Genomic DNA, 12,381 nt, shown 5'->3' with positions numbered 1-12,381 from the left:
CACACACACACATATATATATATATATGAGTATGTATGCATGTATGTATGTATGTATGTATGTATGTAAGTAAATATAGTAATTTCTATAGATGCCATGCTTTGAATTAATGAAAAGTAAACTTATTAGCCACATCTAGCTGACTGGAGTTAATGTAATGATTATTTTATCGTTACACGAAACTATTATTTCTGCTTTGTGTCAGGTCACTTTCGAGTGCTACTAGTAACATGTAACCCAATACAATCTGTAGCATGGTCGGGTCGTCGGCGACTAAACCGGCAACCCCACCAAGCTTGCTTGGTGAGGAGGTTGTTTATTGGATACCCTGCGGGATGAAAAACAAAGCCCGTCAAAGGGCGGAGGAACTCTTGAGAGTCAACGGCCATCCAATTAATGTCTTAAGGCTGTATCATTCGCGGGGACATAGAAATAATCGGACTGAATACCCGATCGCGCGGTTAAACCATTGGGAGTGAAGGACTCCAAGCCTTTGTTAGGGCATCCTTCTAGGAGAAGGTAACTCAGGTAACTGGGATAACTCCGACATAAAACCTGCGACTCAGTGGTTACCAATGATGTTGTCTTGTTCTTCTTTTTGGATTATGGCTGCTGTTGCTTAGTAAGTGGGATTGACTCAGTACACAGCCTTTCCTCACTTAAAAAAAAAATCTTCTTTCACAGGTATTGCACGATAACAACATTGATTAAGCTCCATGCAATGGCTATACTCAATAACGAGGGGGCAGCCACCAAGTATATATAGATTATATATCTGTATGTATACACACATCTAAATATATACATATATTTATATGTATCTACTTGTGAGTATAGGTTTACACACATGTACATGTACCTGTGTGTGCGTGTGTGTGTTTACTATTGGTACACAAACCATACGAGATGTATGTCCCTATCGCTTTGTTTTCTCTTGTTCCACTAGCTTCTCTTTATTAAATTTTAAAAAGCCGCAGTAATCTTTTATTATTAAGCATTATTTAGCTTCCAAATTCTTTTAAAATCTTGAAAAATGTCTATAGATACCATGCTTTGAATTAATAAAAAGTAAACGTATTAGCCACATCTAGCCGACTGGATTTAATGTAATGATTGTTTTATCGTTACACGAAACAATTATTTCTGCTTTGTGCTATCTGCTTTCCAAGGAAACAAACATTACCGTTGGCATGTCAAATCATCGGTGTGTCGGGATGTTTCGTCACGCTGCCCTTAATGCTGGTTTTCGAACTTTGTTAGTTGGTCTCTGTCCTTTGATTAGAAACTCTTCATTACATTTAATTTTCGCAAGATAAAAATCATTGAGAAGGTTGCATATATCAGCGAAAGTGCTTTGATAAAAAAGAAACCCCGACTTACTGCTTAACCATCGATTAGTTAATTTAACTAATCCAGTGCGTGTGTTTATAATATTGGGATAATGACTCTCCCAAAACCCCCAAAAGTTTTCATTATATATATTCTTTCTGTGATTGTCTTTCTGTTTCATTCCTCTCTCGCTCGCTCTCTCTCTCTCTCTCTCTCTCTCTCTCTCTCTCTCTCTCTTTCTTTCTTTCTTCATCTCTTTCACGAGAAGCATAAATAATAATTACCTGTTAGCGACAGAGACAGTGTTAATACCGAAAGGTACTATTTATCTTCACTTAAACGTGGATGTTCTGTTAGAATAAATTTAACTGCAGTAGTTACCATAAAGAAATCTCTTGGATAGGCTTTAGGTGCAAAATGCACTCTTGTTTATATCGCTAGCGAGGGAGATAAACACCCGCCACCTCCAGTACCGAAACCACCAGATCACGTAATTTCAATCTTCCTTGGTTTTATCAGTGATGGACGCAAGAGATAGCAACAATTCATCTCCTCGGCAGCGATGTATAGAAAATCAGTGCCAGAAAGGCGCTGGTGATGCGAGTAGTAAGTTAGCTTGTTGACAAAATGAAGTATATTTTACTATTTTCATTGTTAAGCTTTCAGATCGCGCGATATATACAAATATAATCGCACATACTACATGTGTATGTATGTAAGTGTGCATATAAATGTTATATATATATATGTTATATATATAAATGTTATATATATATATTTATAGGCGCAGGAGTGACTGTGTGGTACGTAGCTTGCTTACCAACCACATGGTTCCGGGTCCAGTCCCATTGCGTAGCACCTTGGGCAAGTGGCTTCTACTATAGCATCGGGCCGACCAAAGCCTTGTGAGACGGAAACTGAAAGGAGCCCGTGGTATATATTTATATATGTGTGTGTGTCTGTGTGTCTATGTTTATCCCTCCCAACATCGCTTGACAACTGATGCTGGTGCGTTTACGTCCCCTTAACTTAGTGTCTCGACAAAAGAACCGATAGAATACGTACTAGGCTTACAAAGAATAAGTCCTGGGGTCAATTTGCTCGACTAAAGGTGGTGCTCCAGCATGGCTGCAGTCAAATGACTGAAACAAGTAAAAGAGAAAAGAGTTAGAGTATACATATATCCCTGGCAGACACGGAGCATAGAAGTATATGTATGTATGTATAGAAATGTATACATATATATATATTTATGTATATTCATATATATATATAATATATTTACATATATATATATACATAAATATATATATGTATATATTATATATATATATATATATTATATATAGTATATATATAATATATATACATACATACATATATACATATCTTCCTGGCAAACATGCGGCATAGAAGGTTTCCACCTAATCGCTAATCTGCTCTTGCTGTGCGCAGTTACACTCGTTCACCAATACATATAAATACCGAAAAAAAAACTAAAAAAAAAACCTATGAATAATCTATGTTATATTTGTCCAGATCTCCCTAGATGCAAACCAATATCAATGTCAACTCGACCCTTGACATATCAATCAGCTTGCGCATTTAGACTTTAACTCCAAGCACATATACATATTCGTACAAATATGTATAAACATATATACGCCTATACACAAACACACACACACACATTTTTTGTGTTGATCTTTATTTATATACATACACATATTTGTAAAGTGTGTATATATATATATATATATATATATATATATTATATATTATATATATATGCATATATGCCTATATATATGAATATATATATAATATATGATTATATAATTATATGTGTGTATATATATATATATATATGCATATAATCATGCGCAAATACATACACACATGCATACATGCATATATATATATATATATATATGAATAGCACTATTAGCATTAGCTTTCAACAACATACCAAGTGAACTTTCGCTGTAGAGCATTCGCTAGACAAACTGCCTAACTACCTGTACACAAGCGCACGAGCGCGGGTACAAACACGCGCGTACACACATCCTTCGCGCATACGCTCATACACACACATACACACATTCACACACACAACCATGTACGCACATGCAAAGCATAAACCCTCTTAGATGCACCAGTATACATGGCCTACACACTGACACATACATACACGTACACGAACATACAAATACACAAGCATACACCTACACACAGGCTTATATGCACACATATATTATATGGTGTATATACATGCACATTGCATGTATGCATATAATGTATGCGTGTATATCTATCTATCTATCTATCTATCTATCTATCTATCTATCTATCTATCTATCTATCTATCTATCTATCTATCTATCTATCTATCTATCTAGCTGTCTGTCTGTCTGTCTGTCTGTCTGTCTATCCGTCTGTCTGTCTGTCTGTCCGTCTATCTGTCTGTCTGTCTGTCTATCTATCTATCTATCTATCTATCTATCTATCTATCTATCTATCTATATATATATCTGTCTATCTATCTATGTATCTATCTATCTTTATATATATATATATATATATATATATATATATATATTGAACACACATAAATATACATACATATATATATATATACATAAATGTGTGTATATATATATGAATATAAATGTATATATATACACTTATATATACATGTATATATATATGTATCTATGTGTTATATATGCATTTATATATATATATGTGTGTGTGTGTGTGTATGAATGTGTATCTATATATATACAAGTATATGTATGAGTGTATATATATATATATATGAATGTTTTGTGTGTGTGTGTATATATATATATATATATATATATATATATATATATATATGTAAGTATATATGTATGTATGTATCTAAACATTTCACCTTCTCACATAACCATAACAGTTTTGCATGTCACTTTCCCTGTTTGGCAGAAACGAATTATATAAAAGTATATAAGGGCATTTCGGGTCGTTCGACTCTCGAATTACACGAATCACAGAACAATTTGCGTTTCTTTCTTCTTACTGTGGAAACTGCACTTATTGACTCCCCTTATGGCAAAGGTCAACATAGAGGAATTTCGGAAAGGTCAAGAAATAACATGTAAAAACATCGAGATTCTAAACAAAATCTCTATATAATTTTAACTGGTGTGCGTATTTATGCACGTATGTATATATGTATGTATGTATTATGTATGTTTGTTTCATTCCGTGTATATGTGAGTGCATATATGTAAGCATATATGTATGCAGGCTTGGATTGAGGTATCTAATTTAGTAAGAGTATTATGTTACATAAATACATACAAGTACACATCAATATATATATATATATGTATATATATATATATATATGTATATATATATATATATATATATATATATATATATATATATATAGATATATATATATATATATATATGTATATATAAAGGAAATAGCTTTTATGGTATATGTGTACATGACGCTAGTCGGTCGAGACATGTCGTTTCTGTATGGACGAGTGTACATGTCTGTGTAAACAAGTGTCCTGTGTTTGCCTGTATGTCTATGTATATATGTGTGTGTGTGTGTATATATATGTGTGTGTTTGTGTGTGTGTGTGTAAGTGTCTGCATATATATATGTGTATATATAATATATTCATAATATATATACACGCATATATATATATACATACGTATGCATATGCATATTCATATATATGCATGTATGGATGTATACATAGATATATATTATATATATTATTTATATATGTATACATATAAACAAATGCTTATATAAGCATGTATGTACATATACATGTATATATATATATATAATATATATATATATATATATATATATATATATATATATATAATATATATTATATATACACATATACATTTATATATGTATATAAATGTATGTATGTTTATATGTGTGCGTGTGTGGTTGTATATGTGTGTATATACATTTAAATATGTATATACATGTATGTATGTTTATATGCGTGCGTGTGTGATTCTGTGTGTGTATGTATATGTTGTTGCTGACTAATATATGTGTAAATGTATGTGTAGTAAAGAGGGATAAGGCGTTTTGTGTGTTTTAAGCCTAGCACTTATTTTAAGAGTGTGTGTGTTTGAAACAAACAATTACATGGGGAAAACCATTTAAATCTCACATACACTTATATATTGACTTCTGATTCAGTTTATAATGGTATTATATAACAATACAATGTCAAAAATTAATGTATAACATCAACGAGGAGGTCGTTGACACAATTATACTGTATTTAGCTTTCTGTCAATGTATCGTATATAATTATACTACCAGAAAGTAAAATAATAGTGGCTAAAACGGCCGACACAAGTCTTTAAATAGCTGCTGTGAATGTTCACTGATAAAATTGCTATGTGAATATTATGAGATCGTTTGTTCTTTACCTAGTGGCTTTGGAAGAAGTGACAGTATCAAAAGCTTTTGGGCCTATTTATGTTTCTCTTAAATATTTGTAATCAACACCCGAGGAAAGGCAGGAGCTGGGAGGTAATTCCGGAGATATGACATTCTGGGAAGGAAGAGCTGGGTGCTGTGGTTAGTGTCAAGCTGGAATGGTGTTGATACAACAAATTTGATGGAGGAGGATAACTTAGTGGGAAGGAGCTCCTTAAGGAGAGGTGACATGAGGCCAATCGGCCATTATAGTATCGACAGACATGACACAGGAGCCAGCCCATCCTTGGGCCAGATAAAATGGAGCATGTCTGTGAATGGCGTTACTTCAATCAGTATGGATTCCCCTTTCTGGACATGGCCGAGATTGTTTCTGTGTGCAGTAGCCTTATTGTCCACTTGTGAGAACAATACTCCCTTCTGGTACCCACCTGGGCTTTGTAGGGTATAAATAATTTTTCGGTATAAATGTTCTTCTAGCACAGAGGAAAAGACTCAGTTTTTAAGACATGATCCTTGCTCTGATAAGATGTGCTACCGCCAGAAGAGATTTTTGGTGATACTGCGGCCCAAGAACTGGAATTATTTTCAGGGCTCTGAATAATTTCTGTCTGTTTTCTCCCAGCTTCTTGTGAGCCTCTCTCTCTCTCTCTCTCTCTCTCACTAAGGCGTTTACATCTTTGTTTCCATATATGATGCCCAAAGAACTTCACTAATGTCGTGTTATTTTGCTACCAATTTTTTTTCTTATATAAATCTTTCTGTTAACGGCAATTCGTAATGTTTTCTTGATATAAGCAATGATTGAGTTTTCTTGCTGTTGAAAGAGACAAGATTAGATCTCCATTAAAGGATACTCCCCTGAAGTCAGTGTGGGTTTGACATTTAGCGTCTAGGTTTCGATTAGATAAGGAATGGTTGGAAAATGTCACAGAAGAATGAAAGACAGTGTCGTCTGTATAAAAATATGTGTTGTTGGACATAGTGGCAAGCCATTGATGAAAAGAATAGATCAGGAGCAATATCGCGCCTTAAAGCACACTGAAGGAGATAGAATGTAAACCAGCAAAAGTTCCGTCAACACAGGCATCAAGTAGGATTTTGATATGATATGTTTTCAATTATTCATAATTATCAGTCTTAATTAACTCTGATAATGCTTAATATCTCACACAAATAACCTCTTTGTTATATATAAAACGAATAAATTCAATGCTACTCTGTTACAAGCATTGAACTACTTTTACAAACTGAAGACTGTTTGTTCGATTGACCAAGTTTATATGTGTGTGTATGTGTGTGTCTCTGTGTTTGTATGTGTGTGTGAGTGTTCGTAAATATACACACATACATACCTAAGTACACACGTACGTACGTACATACATACATAATGCATTCATACACACATACATACGAACTAGATTTTTCTTCACTATGAAGTCAGGATTTCCGAGAGACGGCATTTCCAAGTATATTTCACATACAGAACTACACACACATGAAAGCATTTATATCACAAGGGCGAAAAGACTAATGATCAAAGGCATTCCAACCAAGACAATCCAATTATATTTTGAAGAGTAAAGTATCTACGACTCCAATAAAGTATCCACGACCCCAGACTTTTCTAAGTTGGTGGAATGAGACTTCTCTACCAATTTTATCAGATCATGCGAACACGCAGAGTTTCTTATGCTGGCACCAACTGAGAGAGCTGTCTGTATTAGTAGTCAATGGTTAGTTTCCTACCGCATATATAGAACCATTAGAGTGTTAGAGGAAATAGTATGCCCTATTTCTCTTGGCTTTTTAGGTTTTGTGTTCAAATATCGCCGGGATTATCTTTGCCTTTTGCCCTTAAGGAGTTGCTAAAATAGAGCAAACCGTCAAGTACTGCGGCCGATGCTATGTACTCACACCCTTTCCCTTAAAACTGCTGGCCTTGGAACAAAATCAGAAACGGTCCTTAAATCACATATAATCATCTTTTATCTCTTGTTTCAATAATTGTACTGCGGTTATGCAGGGGCATCGTCTTGAAAGTTTTCATTCGAACATATCGAACTCAGTACTTAATTTATCAATCTTGTAATTATACTATCGACCACTTTTGCCGCACCGCTAAGATACAGAGATATAAAGAAGCCAATACCAGTTGTGAAAACGTCGGGAGGACACACACACACATACTATTGTAGGAAATTGCTAATAATGGTGCACCGTTCCCACGTGACGGATGGAATAACCTAGTCACTATGAGTAAAGGGAAGTATGTGAAGTACCTGAGTACGTAGTAGGTGGTCAGAGACAGTCATGTTTTTACTGGCTTTACTAAGTATACTATATTCGGAAGTGGGTTTTATATCAATCCAGTATTAAAAGAATTTTAACAGTGGTGAGGAAAATTTCAACAACTCACAAGGAGTTAAAAAACTTGCAAAAGATTTTGTTGTGCGAATTTTACTCGTGTTGCAAACTCAGCAACAACAGCGACTGAAAGAAGAACATCAGCAGCAGCCACAACTGCAAGAGCAACAACAGAAGCAACAACAACAACAAATAATATTACAACAACAGATGCTGCTATTACTAAAGTCGTCAGGAAAATCAGAAAAAGTGTTCTCGACAGACTATGTTGCGAACTCCACAACAAAGGAGTTACCTTCGAAGCATACGACAAAAGATATGAGCAAATCTTCGAGAAAGAATGTAAAAAAAAGCTCATTGTTTAACACACGTTGGAAGAGTCTGAACATAGAGAAAAACAAAAACGTGGACTACATCTCATAAGGTGGTAGAGTAAACAGGGAATGCGAGAAATCTAAGCTGGATGAATTAATGCCTGATATTTATACACGGACTTACTGCCGAAAAGGACGCAGAAGTTAGAACAAGAATTCTCGCAAAGCTGGAACAAACCCAGGAAGTAACCCTACAGTAAGTTTCAGAAGAATGTGAAAGGATAGTCAAATTAAGATAAAATACAGAGGAAATCGAATGAAAAGATTGTTTCCAAGTATAGCAAGTACGAAATAGTCAGAATAGAGATAAAGTCTTTTCTAAACAACACGACAAATATCAGGAAATAAACCCATGTTTTGCATGTAGCGGTATACATCCGAGGAAGAATTGTCCATCTAAAAAAGCGGAGTGATTTTTGTGGTGAAAATATAGGTTATACAAAGGCGCACCGTAGACCGAAGATGACTAAACGTGGGAATAAAGGAAAACAAATAAATGGTATGTCATCGGAAGAAATTGATAATATAATGATGAGAAAATTCGTGAAGGTGATAATCAAAAATACAAATGTTAAAATGTAATTGGACACTGGTAGTGATATTACCATTACAAACAATAAAAAAATATATGTGTCGGTAAGCCGAAATTAATTAAATCGAAACAGGTAGCACAAGGTGTTACGGGAAAAAGATTAAGTTTTTTCGCTAAATTCATTTGTAGTGTAACATTTTGAGGTCAAACGAAAAAGGCAAAGATATATGCGTTAAAAAGATCACTTTATTTGGCACAGTGTGGATGAAACTATTCAAAATATGGAATATGCCCATAAGTCTTTTGTGTAGAAATATAGTTGGTTCAGTCGAAGGTTCTAATGCGGCTGAGGGACCGAAACAAACAATTGCAGTAAAACAGAGCCAATCACAGGTGCGTAAGGAAAATAAAACCAGTCTTTGATAAATTGCTACCTGGCTAGAAAAGAAAAAGTGCCAGGGAAGACATAGCAAGATTGTTTAAAGTTGGTGAAAAGGTTTATATGAAGGCATACTAGAACGGAAAGCAGATTTGGGAATTACCAGATGTACAGATAAAATGATGTATTGGGTAAAAAGTAGAAAAGGCAAACAAAAGGGATACAGGAACCAAGTGAAAAAGAGCTTCGTGGAAAGCGAACCAAAGAAGTTGGAAGAACTGATGGAGTGGTTGTACTATACGTTCCAAGTACCAACGCCACTGCTGGTGATAGAACCCAGACGTACAAGTGAGAGGAAAAGAAAACATACAGAGTTCCTGAGAGTGGATGTCAAGCGAAAGAAATATGAAATTGTGCGAAAAACAAAAACCGAAAAAGAAGGAGTTGGGTGAATAAATAAAAAGTAATGCTAAATAAAATGACAACTCCTAAGAAAAACATAAATGGAGAGATATTGTAAGGACCTGGTAATAATGGTGCACCCCTCCCACATGATGAATGGAATAACATAGTGACTATAAGTAAAGAGAAGTACGTGAAGTACCAGAGTACGTAGTGGGCGGTCAGAGATAGTCATGTCTTTACTGGCTTTACTAAGTATACTGTATACCGAAGTGGGCGTTATATGAATCCAGCATTAAAAGGATTATAACTGATACATTCATACATACATAGCCACTAAAATAATTATTTATTATTAATAGTAATATTTTTATATATTTATAAATTATTCACTAAGCTCGTTTCGGAAGGCACCTTGGGATTTCACACGAACAAGCAAGCATGGTTGAGGTGAATGTTTTTAAATGTGATTTTTTTCTTTTTCAGTAAGCCTAGCTGAAGAGTGGATAAGTGCGTCTCAGCACAGAATCAAACATCGATATTAGGCTGTCTGCCATTCCTTTTGTGGCCTTCGCAAAGGTAGTGAGCTAAAATTTTTTCACAGTCCAGTTTCAGCATGTTTGTTTTAAGTGTGGCTTCGGAGTTCATCTGACTCTTATTTCTAGAAAAGCTGGTAATTTCCAGTACCCTAATTATATATATACTTATGTATATATATATATATAATAATAATATAATTATTTATAAATAAAATATGCATACATACATATATGTACGTACTACATCTACATGTATATATACATGCATATATATATATATATATATATATATATATAATATATATATATATATATATATATATATTATATAATATATATATATATATATATATATATATATATATTTTATATGAGTACAGGACACCACAGGTAAACGTAGAACTCAACGAGAAACGAAAACATAGAAACAAACTAGGAAACGGACTTTTTTTAACAACGGAAAAACAGAGTACAAGAGAAACAATACAAGGAATATTCCCCTTCATCAGCTGTCCCTGATTCGACTCAATGCGTGTTTCGAAGGTAAGGACAGAACACGACCCATCGAACCAGTCCTTCCTGCAAAAGAATTAAATAAAATTCCTTTGCAGAGGGGTAAAAACAAGGAAAGAAAAACATGTGACAAGAACAGGACGTAAAAGCAATACAAATACAAATAAAAATACAAGTACAAAATAAAAATACAAATACAAAAAAATACAGTACACATAAAGAATAAAAACAGGACAATGAAACCAACATTGAGAGCTATTTTTTAAGCCTAGACGATGGAAAAATTCAGAGCGCAAGAAAAAGTCGTGTTGACTTGTAGAAAGCTGCGAGTGAAAGGAAGTTGCGAGTGAAAGGAAGTTGGTAGTCGACTCGGCAGTGAGAGAGATGAGGAGGAGTGGGAGAGAGAGAGAGATAGAGAGGAAAGGAAACCAGAAAGGGTGAAAAATAAGAAGGAGAGAGACAGTCAAAGAGGAAGACAGACAGGAAGGAAGGAAGGTCAAGCAAAGGGTTACAGAGTTCGCGTCTTAATTATATATAAAAACTTATTTGGAGAGAAAAAGAAAAGAAAAGAAACGAAACGAAACGACGCGAGGGCGCTCAGTCATACAATAATTTAATAAATTACATTAAGTATTTTCGAAACTAATGATTTATAGGTACCATTCTTGAACTTTGATGGTGAAAATTAATTTTGGTGTCGTATCCGTTGTAAACTTACCCTCTAGTATTAAATATAAAATCATGGGATATTATGTTATATGGTGAATTAAATTGCATTGCATATATTATAAGCTATATATGTTATGATATCTGGTGTGATATATATAATACTATCCCATGATAACCTCTGCCTAGTTAGTCTGACTTCATCCTATTTTGGTGATTACTCTAGTTTCCTTTCTATGATGTCTACCCTACTGATCATATTATGTATATTTGTAGTGACTTTATGTAAGTCTCCTTTCGACTAATCCTATACCCAGTAGAAACTATAAAATCATACACATAATAGCACTTGTAACATTACAACTTATAAAATCTCTTAGGTCTGAATACCTTTAACTGCCCTCACTACTTCCATACCTATTAACCCCTTTTTTCGGGTTACCTTTATCTCTTCCCTACCACCGCAAACTTTATTCCCATGTCTCTTTAAATATAGGTTATATGTATTTCTTATTATTTTCTATAAATTCTTATAATTTTGTATTCTTATCTTGATATCCTTACCCATTAACCTCTTATCCCTTATAAATTGTTACCTTTCTTGTTCTTAAATAGATATTGTTCAGTTACTTAGGTCTATGCGAAATGGTTATACTATATCCACACAAACGTATAAATATTTGTGTATGTGTATATGTGCATATATGCACATATATAAATGTGTGTGTATCTGTATGTATTTTTTTTTTTGTACTTGTTTCAGTCATTTGACTGCGGCCATGCTGGAGCACCGCCTT

Source organism: Octopus sinensis, linkage group LG7 (genome assembly GCF_006345805.1).
Source record: "Octopus sinensis linkage group LG7, ASM634580v1, whole genome shotgun sequence".
NCBI classification, from domain to species: Eukaryota; Metazoa; Mollusca; class Cephalopoda; order Octopoda; family Octopodidae; genus Octopus; species Octopus sinensis.
Note: the sequence above shows the minus strand (reverse complement) of the source record.